Source organism: Aquila chrysaetos, chromosome 9 (genome assembly GCF_900496995.4).
Source record: "Aquila chrysaetos chrysaetos chromosome 9, bAquChr1.4, whole genome shotgun sequence".
Lineage (NCBI taxonomy): Eukaryota > Metazoa > Chordata > Aves > Accipitriformes > Accipitridae > Aquila > Aquila chrysaetos.
In genome coordinates, this window is record NC_044012.1 from 600,505 (window position 1) to 613,098 (window position 12,594).

The window sequence follows — 12,594 nt, forward strand, 5'->3', positions numbered from 1 at the left end:
TTATACAAGAAGAAGTTATCATTTGAGGCCTAGAATAACAAGAAAGGAACTAAATCCCAGAATATAACAGGAAAACTCTGAATTTCTGCAGTAAATTCAGGGCTTACCAATCAGGAATTGCAAAGGAGGAGACAGACTGATGCGCTAGTCAGCATGGCAGAACCAAAGGGATGCAGCTGTGAAAGTGGCAAACATGATCTTAATATGTTATTCAGGGTGTTTGTAGAGATAAGGAAGTAATAAACAGCATGCTAATAGCACTGCAAGACCTCAGCTGGAATTGCATGTATAACTGTGACCACATTACAGAAGAAATAACTTAGCCGTGAACAGATGGAGAAGGCAGCTAGCAGAGCGACCGCAGGAACGGATGTTCTCCAGCACAATACAGCACAAAACCAAATGGCTTTAACCGAGCCATACGTGTTCTGGCTGGAAGCCGATGTGTGCACACGCGCGTGTGCGCGGGAGGACGTGCGCACCAGCACAGCAGCAGAACGCAGGAACTCATCCCATGGAAGCAGCCGGGCTGCAAACCACGTCCCTGTGAGGAAGCTGTTACATCAATATTTAGAAAGCAACGCCTGCACCAGCAGTAGAGGGGAGGTAGTCTTAATGACCCAGCATTAACGTTTCTAACAAGAGGTAACTCAGGCAACCCTAAATATACATAAGATCTGCTCTGGCAGATTCACATTTCCACTCTGGATACCTTTTAGTAAACACTGACAGAGCAGCTTTCAACCTCAGACACTTCTGCTCAAGAAAATTACTAGGTTCCTGTGGACAGAGCCAGGCGAGGCTTAAAAACTGCTCTGTAAAGTGTTCTGAGGAGAACAGGCAACGAGGAGATTGCATACCACTGGAATCGGCTGCATGCATGTTACACCACAGTGCTTAAAGCAATCATGTTGTCCTGTATATTTAACAAGTAAATATTTCTCTGTTTCCTCCAAGTTGAGCTTCTGGGAGACATCAGCCCAGCAGTCACCGTGCAAGCCTCAGGCCACACTCACGCAAGTGCAATAACAGTTTATTGGTCTGTGAGTTAACTTTCCTACTTTTCCCTGTTTATTTCTTTTGCTAGAAGATAAGTCAACAGGCCAAAGTGATTGTGCCGTTTATTATGCAACTGTTTGTCAGTTAATATTTGTGTTCCAGTGAGGCAAGAACCAGATAAGTGATGCCTCAGCAGTTGCCCTCCCTGCTAGGAGCTGGTGCAGAGCAGCTGCAGAGGTACCCCAAGCAGGTCACAGCGCGGCTGTGGCACCCTCAAGACTTAACAGCCTGCACCCTCCCCATCTCGGATAAACTGTCCCAGCCTTGCCCCTGCCTGTATGTGCTCTTACCGTTCATGACTGGTACCTGCCACCGTATACTACTCTACAGCTACAGAACAGCACGCACGTGTCAACACTGGCTTTCTAAATTTAGCCCTGCTTCTCCTTGCTCCAACCTCTCTTTCCATAGCATGAGAATAATGGTGGCAATCTCTTCTGGCAGCAAGCAGAACTAAAAGGATTAATCTGCTACATCTCTGTAAAAGTACTTCAATAATTAAGAGGAGCAACTGCTGAACAAGATTAGCAACAGACTAGAACAAAATATAATAAGCAACAGGGACCTCTAAAAAAACATGCGCCGAGGTGGTACACCTGCCATCCTGGCCACCCAGCATCCCAAAGTACACGCCTGCTGCTTTGCCCTCCACTGATGTTCAAAAGGCATCCGATGTTGATATTCTTTATTGCTTCCGCTCTCACCCATCACATGCCACTGCTGCTCTTCCTTACGCTGTCACCAAATCCATTTTTGTATTCTTTTTTGCTAGAGTTTTTGAAATGCATGAAGCAACCTGGTATCACTGAAAGGCTTCACTGATGCTGAGCAGTCAGGTCTCCAGACGGGCTCCCTGGCCACACCGTCTCCCAGCTCTGGTGACAGCCACCGCATAGAGCAGCAAGTCTCCACAACAGGCACCAGCTGCTTGTTCTGGCTTGGGACCACAAATGGGAACATCTGCCTTGGGACGAGAGCTGGGCCGGGCAGGGAAGGGAAGGGGGAAACAGGCACTCCATGTTCGGAGCTTCCTGGCAGGGAAAGCACATTCAACAAAGACAGCAGGTCAATGCCGGACTGGCAGCCAGCAAAGCCACACAATCCACTACGCACTGGGACCAACAGGACAGACACTGGGCACTTGGAGCACCTCACCCACCCCTGCTACAGACTGAGCCCTGCTTTAGCAGGAGTCTGAAGACAGTGCAACATGTTCCCATCGCATCGCATCCCCGTCTCCCAGCAGCTGCCCGCACCCCCCTCCTTGGGGGAGCTACAGGACAGCCGAACGCTGACTGCTTTGCACTTGCTATTTCACAAGCATTTGGGAACGGCTTCCTCTCGTTATGAGCAGACACCCTGGCGCAGCATGGTGCCCTCCTGCACGGCAGGTCTGGAAACAGAGCTCCAGAGCACAACAGTTCCTCTCCTCCACACCCTGCAGATGCAAGACAGCTGCGCAGAGGCTACACAAACTGCAAGCACAGAGCAACGGATACATTTAAAACACGATCTGCAATACGACCCAAATTTTACTTCTGCAAAATGAAAATAGTAGCTCCAAGTGTCTTCCTCATGCATCACATTTTCTTTGTTTCCTCTTATATTCAGGACACGGGTTTTCTACCCCTCCCAGGAGGTTCAGGCACACAAGGGAAACACAAAGGAAACAGTGCACCAAAAAGCAACGCCACAGCTAACAATGTTTAAAATTGTTTGCCAGGCAATGTACTAAAACAGCGAGAGCCGCAATTAAAAACCTGTGGGAGTTTCATTGCCCCACCACATCAGGGGCTGAGAAGGCTGTCCACTTGGGTCTTCCAACTCTTCAGGACTCCTGCCGAACTGCAGCACCAGCACGTGATGCTCCTGGCTGAGTACATCATCGGGACACAGACTCCCCACTTTCTCCCCCTCCTCTCTAGTCATCTCATATCAGTACTCCAGCTCTGTTCTCACCCCATCCCTTCTCCTTCATGTGTCAGTCCCCATTTTAGGGAGTTAGGTCGTCAAAGAAATATCCTGGACATTATTTTCTCAAAAGTATTTGGCAGCAGATGATCCCAAGTTTTTCTTAAGAGACACATGTGGATGCAAGAAGGGCCATCAGAGCTCAACTGTGCTCGTCCCAGGAAAACAGAAAAGCAGGACAGGAGGAATCCAGCTGCTCTGGCCCAGAGGCTCCAGGTGCTTCAAGCTTTCAGGATGCAGGATAGAAGGACCAGGCATCCACACTCCCTCTTCTCCACCGAATACATGCACGAAAAGGAAGTGTATCTGCATAAAGTTAATCCCACGTGAGACCAGCTCTCTAGAGCAAAGGTTTCCCACTGCCCTATGGAAGCTGGTCCCTACCTGCCAGTCCCAGCAGAGCAAGGCCTCGCGCGGGGGCAGGCACCAGTCCCTCCTCCCCCTCCTGCGGGTGGGTGCATTTGGAGGAGCATCAGCATCATCACACCTGCAGCTCCAAGGCCGAGGGAAGGCGCAGGTGTGAAGGAGAGCCCAACAGTGGTTTAGCAGGAGCTGCACCTCTGGGAATGAATTTGATGTCAAGTGTCAGCAAGTAAATTGCTATTGGCTTCTCAATAAGCAGCAGTAGTGAGCTAAGTGTTTCCCTGTGTTGTGCAGGCTCTCTCCGACTCAATACAGCAGTATTGACAGCACAATCACAGGGTAATCCAGGCTCCACTAATATCTCAGCACTTCCTCATTGAAAATACACTTTCCACTTGGACATCAGCCCATTAGCGCAGGCTCGCGTCGCAAGTGTTCCCCCCCGATCCACCAGGACACAGAGCGGCACAGCCCCCAGCCGCTCCCTGGGGCACGGCCCAGAGGGTCACAGAAGAGGGGCTCTTTTTGCAATAAGAAATCACCAATGGAAAAAGGATGAAAGGTAATCAAAAAGTCTTTATAACTCAAGTCTCTGTAGGTTCTGAAAAAAACCCCAGTATTTCCTTGCTAGACAATAGAAGTTCATTCAGGGAATTAACTCTCCTCTTGCCCCTAACCCTCCGTCTGTCATCCTTCCTTGCTATCTTATCTCTAAACTTAGACCGCAGATTCCTCCAGGCAGAAGCCTCTCCTTCCATTCATTGAAAACCAGAGACCTGCTCCCGCACAGCACAAATACCTACATCCTACTCCTGTACTACAGGGCACGGATGCTCCGGCAGACCATTAACACTCCTCTGCCGCCAAGGACACCCTCCAACAGGCACCGCGGTGGAAGTCCCCAGGCACTTGGGATGCCTTCACCTGGAGGAATCCTCCAGAGCTCTCTGGTAGCCCCGGTCACAGCACGATGCTACTCGTTTTAACCATCTCTATCACTGTGCCCGTGTGTGCTCTTGTACCCATCTCTGATGTAAACGCTGATCTTGACTGCAACGATTGCATGAAGGGCGCTCACTGAAAATTAGGTTGGTCATTTGTTTGGATCATATAATAAAAATCAACAAGTCCTAAATACATGGAAGGTATTTCTTTTTGTTGTAATATAGCATTGTCACCCTTAAACCTCAAAACACAGCAAAAAGTGGACAAACATCCCTATTTTACGACATTGTAACTGTGTTCCAACTTCAATGTCATTGAAAAAGTAGTGCTGAAAGTGCTACAAGATCTCAATCAAGGTAGCGCTTCACCTGTGACATCTGGACAGAAGTTTACATCACAGCTCCTGGACTGAAACATCACATCCCATCACACAGACTGTTTCCAAAAAGGTTATGCTCTTTTTCTAAGCATACAAGCCATAATAGGAACTGGTAATTAGACACAAGCAGAGATTGGTTGCAAGGCAGAAGTCTTAAGGAGTAGCATCAGAAAATAACGAGTTTTGCCTAAAACAGCTGCTCTAGAGCTGTAAGCAACACACAGAGCCCCAAAGGTTCACCAGGAAGCTTTTAGGACCCGCTGGTGTAAGCGGCCACTGCCACACGTGTGGGAATCCCTGACACTTTCACTGGGGGACAAAAGCCTTTACGTCACTTCAAACCCGCTGGTGGTAAGAAAAGCCATCCGTGCCACTTGGATATTTATTGGGAAGAACAGGATGCAGATGACAGACCAAGGTAAGTTTAAAAACAGCAGGCTTTAATACAGTTAAACACATATATGTCAGGAGTACACAAAAACCATTCATGCTTTAGCTTCTTGCTTAACTTACTACAAATGTACTAGTTAGCGTAGCAACGCAGACCACATTGCATTAAATACCAAAACCGACAGTTTGCTCATTTGCAGGTATCTAACGTTACCAGGAATGTGAAGACAAGATCAGAAAGTGAAAAGCAACAAAAAAGCCTACTGGAGGATCCTCTCGGGTTGGACCAAACACCTTGCGTGGGGCTAGGGCAGGTTCCCACCCGCAGAGCCGCTCACGCTGGCAGCGCACAGGAGTCACCCACAACAACCTGCTCTAAATTTAGCCGGCACAGGCACACGGCTCCACGTTCTCCACATTCAGAAGTTGCATTCATGTGGAAAGCTGGTGCCTCACAGCATGCAGCAAAGAAACGGGACAGCAGAATGGGTTGATACATTCAATTTAGCTTTAATCTATTTTGGTAACAATAACAGTAAAACCAGGACAGACACTTTGAGGAAGGCCAGCCACCCAGCAGCGCACCCAGGGCCTCCTGCCACCCCATACAACTTTTCCTGAAGATCATGCCACAATGATTTCGCTGCCATTACTGCTGTAGAAAACAAGTTAATCTAAGGATGCCTTTTAAGTTTTGCAACCAGATCTTGAGATGCCTGGCACAGTGCCAGACCTTTAACCAAAACGACAAACTTCTTTTGTGTCCTAGCACCGACGAGCAGCATCTTCCACCTCACCAAGGCCATAACAGTATCAAGTAAGAGCTGAACAGCCGATCAACACCAAGATGGGAAGCACTTCCCACGGTGGTGCATCCCAGTTCCCAGCCAGCACAGCGCTGTGCTGTGCCACTGGACATGGTACACTGCAAAAAAGAGCCAAGCAGAAGTGTTTGGAGGAGAACCCCTCCAGCACAGCCACACTAACATTAAATTGCCAGGATTATGAAGGCAAGGTCAGGGAGCCTTCTGTTGCAGATAGGGAAGGTTATTTGGTCTGGAGTCAGAGAGGAACAGATATCTGGTTAGGAAGAGGTTAATGCTGCTCCAGCCTGCAATCTGATAAATGGCTCTGCAGAAAGCAGGTTCTCTCACTTTGAGATATGATGTCACTAACCTTTATTGATCCACAATCAGAGAACTTTGCTTATCTCTCTCCTGTGATATGCTGCCCTCCTGTACTCAACTACTGTTTAATACACTGCTGGGCATCTTGCACTCTTTATAGCTCACACCACACCTCCGCTTGGCCACCAGGGACAATATTTTACAGGCTGCGCCAGCCCAGCTAGCTTGAGGGATAAGACACAGGCGTGCACCCCCACCCACGCCGTCGCCTCCTGCACTGGGAACCTGCATTTCAGAGAACTATTACACACCTATATTGGAATACCTCATGAAAAGAAGCGGCAAGCAGTGCAGAGGTGGTCCAACATGGTCTTACAGCGTCATGTGCAGTAGCAGGTCTTCAGTCTGAACCCCAGGTGAGCACATGCCCTCTGAAGCTACTGTTCCTGCGGGAGTGTTTATTTTTAACCAACTTTTACTATTTTACAAAAATGATGCTTTACTATTAGTCTCAACTTCCTGTTTAATATTCGAGGTGAAACATGAAGTTAGGTGACTAACACAAGAACTATAAATTAACCATTTATTCCTACGTGGCAGCAAAGCATTTGCCATAGACTGTATACACCAAATCCAGTGGGTTTTGTTTCAAATATACTAGTGATGCCAGAAAATAGCTGAATAGCCAGGTAGCAAAATCTGTAACTTAAACAATTAGATCACACATGCGTAGAGACAACCAAAGAGGAGGTTCAGAGAGTCTCAACACCAGCAGGCAATCCTATATGCTGTTTTTCAGCTAGATAATACACAAAGAAGTTGCCTATGAACTACTCACAGGCATTTCTGGCTTTTTAAATAGCTGTACCCTTGCAGGAGAAAAGCCTGTGCATCAGTGGGGACAGACCCATGAAAAGCTCCCTCCGCACAGCGTGTGGCTGGGGCAGGATGGCAGAGTCCCCCCAGCAGCAGCAGCACCCACACCCCAGAACCAGCCGTGCCCCCGCCAGGGCCATGCCAGCCCGGGCTGGAGGAGAATCAGACACCGCAGCAAAGCACGGGAGGTGTGGAAAGACCTCTACACAGCAAGAGCGCAAAAAAACCTGAGGTGACAAGAAATGAGAGCATAAGACAGAGAAAAGGCCAAGAATAAGACAGAGGTATTTAAAAGCAACAAATGGTAGAAAGAAGTAAATCAGGTGCTCCTGTCTTATACTACCAAAACCAAAGTGACGCTTGCTGACACTGAAAGGCAGCTCCCACTCACATTGGGGAACTCGGGGCTCGTGGCCACCCCTGAAGCCAAGAGATTACACAGGCTCAAAACCATACTAGAGGTACTGGAGAGCTGGAGTAAAACATCTCAACATTTGTTTTGAAGGTTATGTGAGCCTTTCTGTTTCAATGGATAATCGGTCTTGTAAAGCTTTGGAAAAGAAGAAACAGAGTGCTAAGTTTTCCAACATCCAGATAATTGTTATAAAATAGCTGCGACCTATTTTACTCATTATCCACCAAAAAAAAAAATGCACTCTTGTATCCCTGCAGGACAAGTTTTAGGTTAGGAGTTAAGGTTTTCCCCGTTAATGAGGGATGAAGCACTGGCACAGGCTGTCTAGAGCAAGATCGTAAGGACAGCCAGCCACAGTCTCAGCAACATCAGTCTCTTGGTACAGCAAGAGTCCCCTTCCAGACCTGTGCTTCTGTGATTCTATAAATACACTGCTATGCAGACAGGTCAGAGAAGAAGAAAATTAGGAAGAAATGTCCACTTCGCACAGGTCAAATTACTACAAGTTACTGTTCTGATGCAGTCTAGTGATTCTTATAGTTTCAGACATGCACTGAACTTTCTTTTTTTAATTAAAGGTCTTCTGAACCACATGCTTCTTAAAATAGTAAATTACAACCTTCTCCAATTTATGGAAATAAATTAGGAACACTGTCCGAATTACCAACCTTGGCAGAGAGCATAAAAGTCCCAAACTTAGATTTCCTGCAAGTCAAGAGACATTTGAATTAGAGGTTTTGGACTGTAACCCATTAATATCCCTGCTCAGTCATTAAGTTCACGTACAGAGCGCTAAATATTTCAGTACCCAAAGAAGCAGAAATGCAAGGGCCGGTGGCCGAGCCACGCTCTGTCTCTTTAACAGCTGGAAAGAAATCACCACCAACCCACCAGAAATATGCTTCAGCTGATCCCAATCCTAAACGCAAACCTGGACAGACACGGAGATGCTGCTAATGAATGGTTTTCATCCCGGTGCTGTCTCTCCCTGTCGAGTGCCATGCAATATTTATGATGGAAGTCACCCCGGGTGACTCACCGCTCCACTGAGAGCTACGGACAGCAGCTCCAGCCTTGGCCAACAGAAACACGTGGAAAAACAAGCTGAATCCCTGGTCCGTTATCTGCACCAGCTAAAAGGAGTGAGGAATTATCTGCCATCCGCAAAGTTTCATAAACCCTTTAGTCCAACGCTAAAGAGGGAGCGCAGGGAATTGGGTCCCTGCGAAGCAGCAGGGGGTCGGGGAGATGCTCCCACAGTTGCACCGCACAGGACCTGCTGGCCCGGGCCGAGGCCCGCAGGAGCACGTCCCAAGGGCCGGACCCAGCCTGGACGTCCCGCAGGGTCTTCCCTGGGCACTGGAGCCTTTCGGCGGCACCACCCTGCACCCCGGGGACCGGGGATTATCACCGCTGAGGCAGGCCTAGCATGCACCACCTCCAATTACATCAAGCAATTACCTTAAAGCAATTACATCAGCACTTGGGGTGCCAAAATGCCCTTTCCTGTACTGACCACAACAAGAGTCAGCCGTGCGCCGCTTCCAGAAAACCCCCTCCCTGCTTCAGGCCATCCACTGTGGAGGTAACTGAATGGTCACAAGCTGCTGAAACAAAGTTCACATCTTCAGTTGGAGACAGAGAAAAAAAACCCAAGTAAACCCTGAAAACTTATTTAGAAACAGTAGATAAACCTTGTTCCAACCTGCCCTTGCCTCAGGCATCAGCATCATCAGGTGTGAACAGAATTCCAGTATCTCAGAACATAAAGGACTGGTCAGCTTCAACCTTTTTAACATCATCTTTTTTGAGGATCTGGTCAACACTGAAAATTTTCCTCAGCTTTCCCATTGCTGCTATTTCAGTAATGCTACGTCTCTCCTAACAAGGGGAGGCAACCTGGTGCCTGAGAGGCTGCTCCTTTTTGCCTTCACCATCACTACCAGCACTGTACGTTTATGTACCAGAAATTTAAAGAAAGCATTCAAACAGTTTGACTGCTCAGATGTTTCCCCCACAAAAAAGCTTTTGGTGTAAATATATCCTGCTGCAGCTCAGCATCTCCACTCCATTACGGATGGATCATGAGACTCAGCAAATCCCTGCCAAAACAGCAGTACTTGGAATAGTTACAACTTTTAATGTACATCCTATACAACAACTTCACAACATCAGGGAAAATACAATTCAATATAGCTAGCACAGAGGTGGCCAGAAAAATAACAATTTCTGGAGGACACATCTTTTAGACATAAGCATGTTCCAGGGCAGTCTGAAGGAGCTGTCTCGTACCAGTCTCAGATACTAATTCCTACCAAGGTATTTCTGGAAACTGGATCTGCCTCGAAACAGACGCTGCCGGATGCCCAGCAGAAGAGACGTCACTGCTCAGAGCACTCTGCACAAGCTTAGGTTAAAAAAATTATACTACTATGGGCACATCTTCCACCTGCCTAGCAGTTTAATAACAGCAAGTACCTTCATTCCACTGGATTTAATGAAAGGAGAATGTTTGGGGCTTTTTAAATCCCTTCACCATGGTATTGCTCTGCCACCAACTTCAACGCCCGGGTCCTCTGCTCCAGCTACCAGACCACTCTGTACGTGAATTCCCAGAAACATCTCTACTTCGAGCCCTGCAAACCCAGCAACACGCTGTGCTTGCAGCCGCTCCCCCACCCCAATAAAAGCCCGAATTGAACCAAACGGGCTGACAGAAACCCTCGGACTGACCACACTGCTCTGCGCGGCAGGAGCCCGGGCTCTGCCCCGAGAGGCAGAGTAGGAAGGGGAGGGCTTTTTCTGTTCTTTATTCAAAAGGTGCTGCTGGAGGTAGAAACACATGAAAGTCTGTGTAGGACAAGGGAAGGAATTATCCCTCCCATTGATTTTCGCTCTGGGGTATTAGAAAGAACACAGCATTTATCTGGAGATTTCTTCCCAAAGCTAACTACGGACTTTCAAACGTAAATGAGACTTGAAAGGGGCTTATCGGGCAAGGATCTGCTGAAACCTTACCAGGACGTGGGAGCCCCGGCGGGAGCTCTCTGATCCATCGTCCCTCTTGGACAGCTGAAAGCCCCGCTCCGGTCCCCAGCCTCAAACGGGCAGCCGAGGGGGCTCGGCCCAGGGAAGGCAGCGGGCCAAGAGCCGCAGGACAGCGCTTCCCCACATCCCTCCTCCCCCAGCAAGCATCCCTTCAGACCTGCCCACCTCTGCTGCACAAGCCCCCTTCTGCAGGGCTGTGATCCCGACGGCATCGGGACGTCACAGCATTGGCCGCCCTGGGCCATGAAAGGCAATCGGAGGGCTGGGGGCACAGCATCCCAGCTACGGCTGGGTGCAGCCCGAGGACGCCGGCTCGCTGTCCCTCTAAACCATCCCTGTCCTCCAGCCGCCAAGGCTATGCCCTGGGAACCACAGCAGGATAAACCCTGACCTGGAGAAACCCTCCTGCAGCACTCCCGGACACGTAACCACCGTACTGCTGCCCCAAAAGCCGTTCCCGGAGCGAGCCCCTCTGCCCCGCACGGGCTCTGGCTGCCACGCTGCAGCCCAGCTCGCTGCGAAAAACCCCTGAAGCCTCATCTCCTATCCGCTGTCTTTCCCAGGTAGCTGGGAGGTTGTAATTGGTGAGGCAGGAGATTAGAAATATCGGCAGCCTCTAAGTAAGACTTTAATTTACTGGCAGATCAATAGCGCTAGGGTTATATTGGCAAAGTGTCTACAACTCTATTGACTCACGCAATTCCTCTTATCAATTTATCAGAAATCTGGAAGCCAGAAGATATTGTTTGAAGAAAAAAGGCAGCAGGAGTTTGAACACTTAGCATGGGCTGCCCAATCAGGCTCTCAGCACTAAGCATTTTACAGCAGATGTATCTACTGCAAAGGAGGCTAATATATGATATGATTAAGAGCTAACTTGCTTCCTCACATGCCACGCAGCCTTTTCAAGTTGCTTCTTACCTTAGACCTTTGCACTGAGAAAGCCACTATGACAGACACGGTCCCACCAGCCCAAATGGAACAAGAAAAACCCGTATTTCACACCACAAGATCCTAAATTCAGACCCTCCTGCCTGGACCATATCCAGGCTGACCTCAGTTTCCTACAAAAATCTTAGCTTTATGAAGTTAAAAGCCCACCACAGTGCTGGAATCCGCTCACAAGGATTTTTAGAAAAATCAGCATTTCTGCACTTACACAGAAAATGAGAAAGGGTGAGGTTTGTCTTCCAAACCTTATTTCCCACCCTCAAATGAAGAGTTCGAAGCACACGGATCATTTCCTTTCCTACAGCCGTAGCAGATGTGCCGAAACCTGCTGCCAGTGGGACGGACCTGTTCTGGGGGGAACAGGGGGCACAACCACCTGACCTCACGCCCTGCTGTGCATCCCCCCCCAAACCCCATCTGCCTAACCCTTATTCCACTGTGCCGGAGGGTCTGCTCCTCCGTGGGGTCCCCAGGCAGAGGCGCTCAGCAGGAGAGAGAGCGGCAGGGACGGTGGTACGGCAGGACGGCCGCCCCTCGCCAGCCTGGGGATGGCTCCAGGAATTCCGTGAGTTTGACCCCCCAGCCACAGCCCAGCTCCGTGCCCCGCTGCGGTCACACCACCGTGAGATGCCCCTCTCGAAAAGCGCAAGACAGCAATGATCCCGTGACAGCTCAAACCCAAGATTGCACTTGTGCTGCCTTCAAAAAGGAAGCCAAATCAAACTTTGGGACCCTCTATCAGCAGCAGGTGGGAGTATGTCCCACCCCATCTCCTCGCTGAAGCGCTAAAGCAGACGAAGCGAGCGCGTGGAAGCCCCCGCCGACCCCTTGCTCTCCCGGTCTTACCCCAGCCAGAGGTCGGTCACAAAGCCCATCCTCCCTCCGGCAGGGTGGAGCAGCGGCCCTTGCTCCCAGCAGGTTACACAGCCCCTCCTTCGCATCAGAACGGAGTAGGAACCGCCGGAAACCCGGGGTCTCCTCATCTCCATCCAGGCCACGCTCCAGCCTGTAACAGAGGGAGCCTGATGCCGTAAGGAGAGGAGTTGAACGATCCACACTGAAGACTCCCA

The 12,594-nt window shown here is 49.3% G+C and overlaps 1 protein-coding gene across 6 annotated transcripts in view; it reads right to left on the reverse strand.

Annotated features, from left to right (window-relative positions):
- The window catches only part of ZFHX3 (zinc finger homeobox 3), a 549,811-nt gene that overhangs the window by 145,476 nt on the left and 391,741 nt on the right, over window positions 1-12,594 (reverse strand). Inside the window, exon 1 of one of the 6 annotated variants that reach the window (XM_030024390.2) lies at window positions 1,366-1,384. The exons of the other annotated variants lie outside the window; for them this stretch is intronic. The gene's annotated coding sequence lies outside the window, so the exon portion shown is untranslated. Of the gene's footprint in view, window positions 1-1,365; window positions 1,385-12,594 lie in introns of those variants that run through there. 6 annotated transcript variants of the gene reach the window in all.